General features: G+C 44.8%; 1 pseudogene; it reads right to left on the bottom strand.

The window, feature by feature from the left end:
- Positions 1-8,502: 8,502 nt before the first annotated feature.
- Positions 8,503-9,924, bottom strand: LOC100349789 (CDAN1-interacting nuclease 1-like; annotated as a pseudogene).
- Positions 9,925-10,301: the final 377 nt, after the last annotated feature.

Genomic DNA, 10,301 nt, shown 5'->3' with positions numbered 1-10,301 from the left:
CAGCAGGTAGGTGGGCACAGGGATCCTGTGTGGGCTCAGCCTGGCACCCTGGAGGCACTGGGAAGGCACAGGATTCCTTGCAGAACCACAGAGCAGCTGTATTTACAAACCAGGACGATAAAGCTGCTGCTGTTTAAATACACCTTATCAGTTTATTGTTCTTCTAGGAAAGTGTTAAAGGAGTTTAACAGAAGTTTACCCTGCATACGTGGTGGTCAGTACTACTAAACGTTTCAGCTTCCTTTCTTCTCTGGGCATAGTAAGAGGATGTCTCCTGCAGACCAGGTGATGGGCATTTCGAGCCAGAGCATTGAATTGCTGGTGGAAACTTCCACGTATTCCTTCTGTCTTCTTGCGCGTGGGAGCTGTCTACATTTGAGATGGTGTCTGCTCCACCACTGAGGAAGATGGGAAGCAGAAAGCCAGCTCTCCTGTGGCACGTGGGTGAGAAATAGGCCGTGGTCAGCCGTTTGTTACGCGTGGCCAGCTCATCCTTGCCAACTCCTTCCTTGTGAACACTCCTGCTTGCCCCAGTGTTATGTCTGTTACCTTGGATAAGTATCCTAGTGTCGTATAATTAGCAAGGATTTGTTTTCTTTTAAAAAAATTGTATAGACCGGGGCTGGTGCTATGGCACAGTGGGTAAAGCTGCTCCCTGCAGTGCCAGCATCCCATATGGGTGTCGGTTTGAGTCCCGCCTGCTCCACTTCCGATCCAGCTCCCTGCTATGGCCTGGGAAAGAGTGGAAGATGGCTCAAGTGCTTGGGTCGCTGCATCCATGTGGGAGACCCAGAAGAAGCTCCTGGCTCCAGGCTTCAGCTCAGCTCAGCTCAGCTCTGGCCATTGTGGCCATTTGGGGAGTGAACCAGTGGATGAAAAACCTCTCTCTCTCTCTCTCTGCCTTTGTAACTTCACCTTTCAAATAAAATAAAAAAAAATACTCAAAACAATTGTATTTACCTTCCCATTTTGTGATACTTTTAACTTTGTTTTTGTGAAGAGAGGTGCATAGAATTATGTAAATTATGGGATATTTTGATAGCAAAAGGCCCCCACCATAGCCATCATTCTGAAGTGTTAAAAATCAGCCTGAAGGGCAAGCTTCTTGCTAATGTGTATCTCACCTGAGTTTCTGTTAAGTTCCAGGGGGCTTCCTTTATTTTCTCTGCATTCATGTATTCATTCATTTGTGTTTCTGTTCAGTAAGCTACACTGAGGGCCAGGCATTGGGCGAGGCTGGAGATGGTAGTGACCAAGACATGGTTCCTATATTAGCCTTATGATCAAGTTACTAACCCATTATTTTATTTAGTAGAAAGACTGAGAATAGTTAAAAGAACACAGGTGGTAATTTTCAAATCACATTTAAATAGATGTAATATCTTGTGCTTTCTGAACTAGTTTTGAGCTAAAATTATTTTTTTAAGGGAAAGGGTTTATTGAGGAAAACGAGAAAAGGGGTGAAGAAGGAAAAAGAGGGAGAAGGAGAGCGTAAGAGAGAGACAAAGAGACAGACAGAAAGAGAGAGAGATTGTGAGAGACAGCCACGTGTTCGGGAACAGCAGGTCCTCTTAAAACTTTGCAGGGGGTGGCCAGGGCAAGGAAGTAGGAACAATGAATCCCGTGAGGTTGGGGGTGGAGCTGACACTGGTGGTTGGGCCATTGGGTCACCTGGGCTTCCAGCAATGGTAGTTGGGGCTAAAGCCTAGGATGGCATCCAGGGTGTAGATAAGACTGCACCAGACTAAAATTATTTTTTAAAAGATTTATTTATTTATTTGAACAGCAGAGTTACAGAAAGAGGGGGAGATGGATGGAGGGGAGAGAGAGGGAGAGATAAACGGAAGGAAGGAAGGAAGGAAGGAAGGAAGGAAGGAAGGAAGAGGAAAAGGAAAAGGAAGAAAGAGAAAGAAAGAAAGAAAGAAAGAAAGAAAGAAAGAAAGAAAGAAAGAAAGAAAGAAAGAAAGAAAGAAAGAAAGAAAGAAAGAAAGAATCTTCCATCTGCTGACTCATTCCCCAAATGACTGTAATGGCTGGGACTGGGCCAAATTGACGTCAGGAGCCTGGAACTATATCCGGGTCTCCCACATGTGTGTTGGAGTACAAGGACTTGAGCCATCTTCCACTGCTTTCCCAGGCACCTTAACAGGGAGTAGGATTTGAAGCTGAGCAGCTGGTGGTACCCATATGGGATGCCACCATTGCAGGTGACAGCTTAACCTACTGTGTGCTAACCTACCGTGTGCCACAATGCTGACTCCTGGTTAAAGTTACTAAGCATTGTATGTTTCTTCTTGTTCTACCTACCTTTATTCCTTGCAAATTTAATATTAGCTTGAAGTACTCTCTGTGCATAATACTAGTTCTTATGGATGCTTGGTATATTTGAAATATTGATCTGCAGATATAATAGAGAAGCTGGTGAACTGGGCAGGTGGATGACTCCATTTGATAAATTTGATTCCTTTGGGGGTGCCAGATGAGAGGATTTTGTATATTTTCCCATACCTAGTGGTGCTTTAAAAATGCTGTCAAATGTAAGTGGAGCAATGGCGACCTCCGGTGGTTGCACGTCTTCATTTCAGAGTATGTGGCTCTCGTGGGCTCTCTCACAGATGTCTGTTCTCTTGTTTCTGATTGTTGAGTATTGTTTAGTTAAAAAGAAAATACCCACAGGTGATGTTTATCAAGATGAAAAATACAGATGATGGAAAATCGGCACAAAAGAACAGAACCTTCACAGATTTGGATCCTGGTAGGAAAGGCTGTAAAGATGAAATTATTAGCAAATACTTTCTGGGTAGTTAATGCTTTTTTTTTTTTGACAGGCAGAGTGGACAGTGAGAGAGAGACAGAGAGAGAAAGGTCTTCCTTTTGCCGTTGGTTCACCCTCCAATGGCCGCCGCTGCAGCCGGCGCACCGCGCTGATCCTGGCAGGAGCCAGGAGCCAGGTGCTTTTCCTGGTCTCCCATGGGGTGCAGGGCCCAAGCACCTGGGCCATCCTCCACTGCACTCCCTGGCCATAGCAGAGAGCTGGCCTGGAAGAGGGGCAACCGGGACAGAATCCGGCGCCCCAACCGGGACTAGAACCCGGTGTGCCGGCGCCGCAAGGCGGAGGATTAGCCTATTGAGCCACGGCGCCGGCTTAGTTAATGCATTTTTAAGATAAGACACGAAGTGGTTCCATCAAGGGTATGATGAGAAGTCTTTCCCATCAACAGCGTCCCTCCTGGCTGGTGTCCAGGGAGGTGCTTCTATTCCGGCTGACTTGCCCACCATCTCTTTGATGACAGTCTCACTCTCTCTTAACCACCCCTCCCCATTCTAACTCCCAGCTCCATGTCAACAATAATCCTAAACATTTCTGAATCATGACAAAATATATTCTACATTGTATGCCATACTTGAATGTCAGGCTAACATTTGGGTAGAAAATACCATTGTATCATAATATGTTGAAACCTTTGAATATAAAACAAAAGGGCTGGCGTTATGGCACAGTGGGTTAAGCCACTGCCTACCATGGTGGCATCCCATACCATGAGTGCCAAGTGCTGGTTCAATTTCCTGCTGCTCCGCATCCAACCCAGCTCACTGGTAATGCTCATGACAAAGGAGTGGATGCTGGTTCAAGTACTTGGGCCCCTGCTACCCACATGGGAGACCCAGACTGAGTTCTTGGCTCCTGGTTTTGTCTTGACCTAGCTCCAGCCATTAGGAAGCAAACCAGTGCATAGAAGATCACTTTCTCTCTGCTTCCCTCTCTTTGTGACTCTGCCTTTTAAATAAATAAAATAATGAGCTCAGGATGCCCCCAACTGCTTCCCTCCACACCTACCACTTTGCCCAGTTTCACCTGCATCACTCAGTTGAAGAGTCTTGCAAGACTTTAATTTATGAATTAAGAGAGTCTCCAAGACATAATTAAAATTAAAATTAAAAGTCTTGTAATGTCCACATTTCGGCAATGGTCACTGATACTCTTGGGAATGAGTTGGCCTATAGACACTGCAAAACATGTAGGAGTTACTCATTGTGCTCTTCCCGGCTTACTGTGTCACGTTAAAACACTCTACGTAACCTTACAAGTCTCTAAGAAGATAAATAAAAATGTGAAGAGTGGTGTTTAAAATATCAATTGATTTTGATGCAGACTTTTTTGGTGTTTTTTTTTCTTAGTACATGAAAAGTGCATGTTATGAAAATGCTATGCAATAGGTCTGAAGAAAAGTTTTGTACCAAGATAAACTCATACATTTTGTTTTTTAAAGATTTATTTCTTTCTTTACTTATTTGAAAGTAAATAGAGGGGAGGGAGAGAGAGAGAGAGAGAGAGAGAGAGAGAGAGACAGGGAGAGATCTTCCATCTGATGGTTCTCTCCCCAAATGGCAGCAATGATGGTCTGGGCCAAGCTGAAGCCAGGAGCCAGGAGCTTCTTCTGGATCTCCCAGGAACCTAAGGACTTGGACCATCCTCCACTGTTTTCCCAGATGCATTAACAGGGAGCTGGATTGGAAGTGGAGCAGCCAGGTCCCAAACCTTGTCACATATGTTGGGATATGGGATGCTGGCATCACAGGTGGTGGCTTTAACCCATTGCCCCACAGCACCAGCCCCAAGCTCATAATTCCATGTTTTTCACATAAACTATTTGAAAAACCCTCATATTTCCTGTGTTGGTTATGTACCATTTAAAAGTCAACAAATATTGACAGTTCCAACTGGGCAGAAGGCACTGTGTTAGGTGTTGGGATAAATTAGCAAGCAAACACACATGTGTTCGTTCCTGCCTTTGTTCCTGCCCTTGAGGGGGAGAGCCTGCCATCTTTGTCGTATGTATTCTGTCAGAACTTCAAAGCCAATCTCACATCTGCCCTTCCATTTTGAAACTTACTCACTACTGCTCCCAGCGCACTTCCTCTCCCACATATTTGCTATTTAATTGTATCCTGCATCTCCCACCTCCCATGGCACAGTGCAGGCCATGTAAATTGCTAACTCACCACTGCTGATTGATTGTTTTCTTCCCTACATTGTATTATTATTATACAGACAAATGGGACAATAAAAAGGATGGGGCTATACAGCAGGAAAAAAAAATCAGTGAAAATTGTGACATTTAGTAAAAATATCCTGATCCAAAACAGGAAAGGAAAAGAAAAAACCTCCTGCCAAAGTGGAGTTACAAAGGTTCTGTAAACTGGTATGATTTTATAAAAAAAATGGCCCTCTGCAATTTGATTTGAAAATTCCATATTTCTACCGGAACTGTATTTAGTTTAGTTGCATCTTCCGTGTTAGGAAGCAGACAGGATCTCTGGGTGTTATTCTTTTGGTTTTTTTTTTTTTTTTACTCTTTTACTAAAAATATCTGCTGTGAATTTATTTTCTATGCCCAAAGCAATAGTGAGATGTTTAAAAAAAGGATACCCCTGCCAAAAGAATCCTGGTTGGCTGTCCATCACTCAGATTAATTCATCTGAAAAGTGACTGTTTTTCATGTATTTCAGTAGTGCTCAGAGCAGGTGGCTATGATTTTACTTATTATTTATTTATTTTTGCTGGATCTTACGCTCATCAGCCCTCAGAGAATTTTATTTTGTTATAGAACATTAAAGACTGGGATTGATACTGTTTCATCATTATGCAATCATGCAGAGGATGAATTTCTCTTTTAGACAAATGGAGTTAAAAGGCTATTATTATTTTCTCATTTTCTTTCCCGACTAATGGTAATGGATCATTTAAAAGCCATAGGGGTATAACATCCAGAAAAAAAATTCAAGAAGCACTTTTAAGAGCCAGAGTCTGCTTTTATCTAATTTGTAGCCAAAAAAATATAGATAAGGTGTTTTTGTGGGCAGTTTTTGCAATACTGATTCTTTCCTTGCTCTTCCAAGGTGTGGTTCTTCTTCTTTTTTTTTTTTGGAAGTACCTTTAAAAATTTAAGTTTATTGCTATACATAAATTTGTTTAATGTAAAACAAATCCTTGACAAGGATTTAATAAGATTTTCAACATCTGTACAGATAAATGTACTTTATTCCTAAAGAAAAAAAGCTATTTGGAGCAAGAAACCCTCTTAATATTTTTGCTTAAAGTATGCATGCATGTAGGCAACATTGTTTCACATGTAAAATTTTATACTGAAACCAAGATGTCTTATACCTCTCATTTCATCCTCTTGCTCTCTTGATTTAATGCAGCTAACTATAGAGTAAAAAAATCTGACAAGTTTGTGTTAAGGGAAAAGCAACATGCAGAGTTTTGCAGGCCATCTTACATGCAAAATGAACAGTATAAATGATAGATTTGGTCTTTAAAACCAATCAAGCAATATGACTTACGGTGTTTTAAAAGTTATGTTATTGGCCGGCGCCGTGGCTCAATAGGCTAATCCTCCGCCTTGCGGCGCCGGCACACTGGGTTCTAGTCCTGGTCGGGGCGCCGGATTCTGTCCCGGTTGTCCCTCTTCCAGGCCAGCTCTCTGCTGTGGCCTGGGAGTGCAGTGGAGGATGGCCCAAGTGCTTGGGCCCTGCACCCCATGGGAGATCAGGAGAAGCACCTGGCTCCTGGCTTCAGATCAGCGCGATGTGCCGTCTGCGGCAGCCATTGGAGGGTGAACCAACAGCAAAAGGAAAACCGTTCTCTCTGTCTCTCTCACTGTCCACTCTGCCTGTCACACACAAAAAAGTTATGTTATTAATATTTGAAAAATTATCTATTCAACATTATGAAAGTTGTCTTCCCAGCTTGGTGGCAAATATTTTACTAAATATACTTTTTGTTGCAGATTTTTAAGTTCTCCAAAGATAGGCTTAGTTTATTGATGCTTTTGCTTTACACTGAAGTTGATGTATAGTACATGAAAGTGAATAAATTAAAGGGGACAAATAAAATGTCTTTTATTTTGCTTATTTAAATGTTGCTCTTGGGGCTGGCGCTGTGGCAAAGTGGGTAAAGCCAATGCTGCAGTGCTAGCATCCCATTTGGGCACCACTTCGAGTCCTGGCTGCTCCACTTCTGATCCAGTTCTCAGCCATGGCCTGGGAAAACAGTGGAAGATGGCCTAAGTCCTTGGGCCCTTGTATCCAAATAGGAGACCCAGAAGAAGCTCCTGGCTCCTGGCTTCAGATCAGCCCAGCTCTGGGCTGTTGCAGCCATTTGGGGAGTAAACCAATGGATGGAAGATCTCTTTCTTTCCGCCTTTCTGTAATTCTGCCTTTTGAATAAATAAACCCTGAGCAACTTTTTTTTTTATAAAAAAAGATTTATCTGATACACTTGGGTTATTCAAAGCTGAATATTTCTAATGTTTAAATTATTTAAAGATTATAATTATGAGGTATAAAATGCAGGTGCAAGCATTGTATAGAATGTACTTTGCTTACATATTTCATTGCCCATTTTTATTATTTATTTGAAAGAGAAAGAATGGGGGAGGGGAGAGAAGATATCTCCAACCCACTGGTTCACTACCCAACTGCGTCCAATGGCTGAGCATTATTAGGAAGCTGGAATCAGCACAGAGCTGGCACGTGAACCCACGCATGCCGACATGGGATGCAAGTGTCCCAAGTAACATCTTAACTTAGGCCAAACATCTACTCCTGGATGTGTGTTTAAAAAAATTTTACTCATAAAAATATTGGCCAAAGTACATGCTGACAACTAGCCCTGTGATTTTACAAATGGACTCTCCTTAATGCTGGCTTTGCACTTCAGTCCTCTCCACTCAGCCTCCAACCTCAAGTGTGGCTTCCAGACACAACGTAATTAATACTGTTAAATGAGATAAATGTAAGTTGTTTGGTGGTCTGTAAGCATTATTAAAAAAGGAAATTCTCTGGCCGGTGCCGTGGCTCACTAGGCTAATCCTCCGCCTTGCGGCACCAGCACACTGAGTTCTAGTCCCGGTCGGGGCGCCGGATTCTGTGCCGGTTGCCCCTCTTCCAGGCCAGCTCTCTGCTGTGGCCAGGGAGTGCAGTGGAGGATGGCCCAAGTGCTTGGGCTCTGCACCCCATGGGAGACCAGGATACGTACCTGGCTCCTGCCTTCGGATCAGTGCGGTGCGCCGGCTGCGGCGGCCATTGGAGGGTGAACCAACGGCAAAGGAAGACCTTTTTCTCTGTTTCTCTCTCTCACTGTCCACTCTGCCTGTCAAAAAAAAAAAAAAAAAAAAAAAAAAAAAAAAAAAAAGAATGAATGGAGGCTTAGAAGAAAAAAAAAAAGATGATTTGGTAACTGGGAGGAGAACTGAGAAACCACACACCTTTAGTCTCCACATTCTTCCTTTTGTTCAGTATACAAGGAGAAACCATCCAGAAGGAAGAAAGATTATGACTATCTATTAACTAACTGTTTCACAGAGACAGAAATGCTGATAATGAGTGGGTTGTGTCTGTAGTTCTCGGCTGTTCACATCAGCAAGGGACGAAGGAAAACAGGAACTCTTGATGTTTGTCTAAAGAGGTGGTGGTGTGACCACGGGCAGCAAGAGTTCAGCTGAAGTTCAGGGCAGCGGTTGCCAGGAGTTCACACTGCAGGAAAGTGAAATTGCTCCCGGAGTCACCTCCTCCTCTGGGAGCTCCAGGGTCAAGCTGTGCTGTGGCACAGGTGACGATGTGGGTCGGGAAATAGGCTTTGAGCAGGATGCCCCTCTCCCGGTTGCAGCCCAGCTCCTGGATAAAGCCGTACCAACAGATGACCAAGCCTGGCCCAGATCTGTTCCCGTAGCTCCGGGACTGGTCGTGCAGGTAGGCATGGTGGCTACATTCGTCACCAAATGAGGCTTCGCTTTCAACCTAGTGAATGATGTGCCCTTCCACAGCAACTGGTACTTGCAAAATAAAGTCTGGTGTTTTGTCATAACCCTTTGCACGGAGCTGATCTTCATCCAGAAAAGAAAGATTTTTCCCTAGACGCGAGTCTCTCAGCAGGACTTCATGCTCATGACCAATGGCATGTCTGATGCAGACCACCAGTGGTCCACAACAGCAGTTGTTCACAGTGCACTGACAGACCTGATATGCTAGAACTCCATCGTAGCATACTATTTATAACAGACTTCGAGGGTGGAGCTTCCCGTGTTCTTGGAGAAACCTCTCCAGTATAATGTGAGCCATTAATGAGGGTGCATAGTCCACCTCATTGGCTAACTCCAGGAGCACTGGGACAGCTCCATTCAGATACCTCTGGTAATAACTTTTTTTTTTTTTTTTTGACAGGAAGAGTGGACAGTGAGAGAGAGAGACAGAGAGAAAGGTCTTCCTTTGCCGTTGGTTCACCCTCCAATGGCCGCCGCAGCCGGTGCACCGCACTGATCCGAAGGCAGGAGCCAGGTGCTTCTCCTGGTCTCCCATGGGGTGCAGGGCCCAAGCACTTGGGCCATCCTCCACTGTACTCCCTGGCCACAGCAGAGGGCTGGCCTGGAAGAGGGGCAACCGGGACAGAATCCGGCGCCCCGACCGGGACTAGAACCCGGTGTGCCGGCGCCGCAAGGCGGAGGATTAGCCTAGAGAGCCGCGGCCCCGGCCTGGTAATAACTTTCAATTGCTTCCAAAGTATGATGATGTTTGACTTGTGTTCTTTTACTATGTTTCTGGTACTCCTGGGAGAAGATGCTCAGCAGAGTGGCCTGCGATTGACTGGGGAACCTCTGCTTCAGCTTCCTCAGGCTCTGCCTGGTGGCGGTACAGACACTAGGCACTGGGCTATCTCCTCGTACTGGGCTTTGGTCAGTATCATGTTGGGCCGGGGACCACAAGATGGGGGAGACAGGAGAAACACTTGGCGCTCGAGCAGCCTTCATGTCAGGCTGCGAGGGACTGGCACCCAGCCGCTCGGGCCCCTGGGTCCTTGTCCCAAGGTGTGGTTCTTCCACAGCGTTTACTAGAACCTATCCAAAGACTCGCTCACTTCCAGGTTTACATCAGGAGTTCTGCCCCTTTCTGATTGGAGGTTACAATAATTAAATCCATAAAGATAAGCCAAATTGCTTGAATTAGGATGAAAAAAAATTACCACAATTGTCAGAATTGCCCATTTTTTTAAAACTGTGTGGTAAAGACTGAAACTAGAAAAGATGATGTGGCCATTTAAGTATTTTCTGTCGCTCCCCCTCTTCGTGGAGGAACGACACAGGACCCTGCGCTGTTCTTTCGTCTGCTCGGCCCTCCCTGGGTTTGCTGCTGGTTCTTCCCGGGTTGGCTACCGACCCTTCCACCTCCGTAGAAGGGCGGTTCCCCCTGGCCACTTTCCCCACTTCCGCGGGGGAGCGGCACACCGCCGGCCGGCTCTC

This window comes from Oryctolagus cuniculus, chromosome 8 (assembly GCF_051225735.1).
Source record: "Oryctolagus cuniculus isolate XC-2025 breed Fujian yellow rabbit chromosome 8, ASM5122573v1, whole genome shotgun sequence".
Taxonomy (NCBI): domain Eukaryota; kingdom Metazoa; phylum Chordata; class Mammalia; order Lagomorpha; family Leporidae; genus Oryctolagus; species Oryctolagus cuniculus.
Note: the sequence above shows the minus strand (reverse complement) of the source record. Positions and strands in the feature narration are given on the sequence as shown.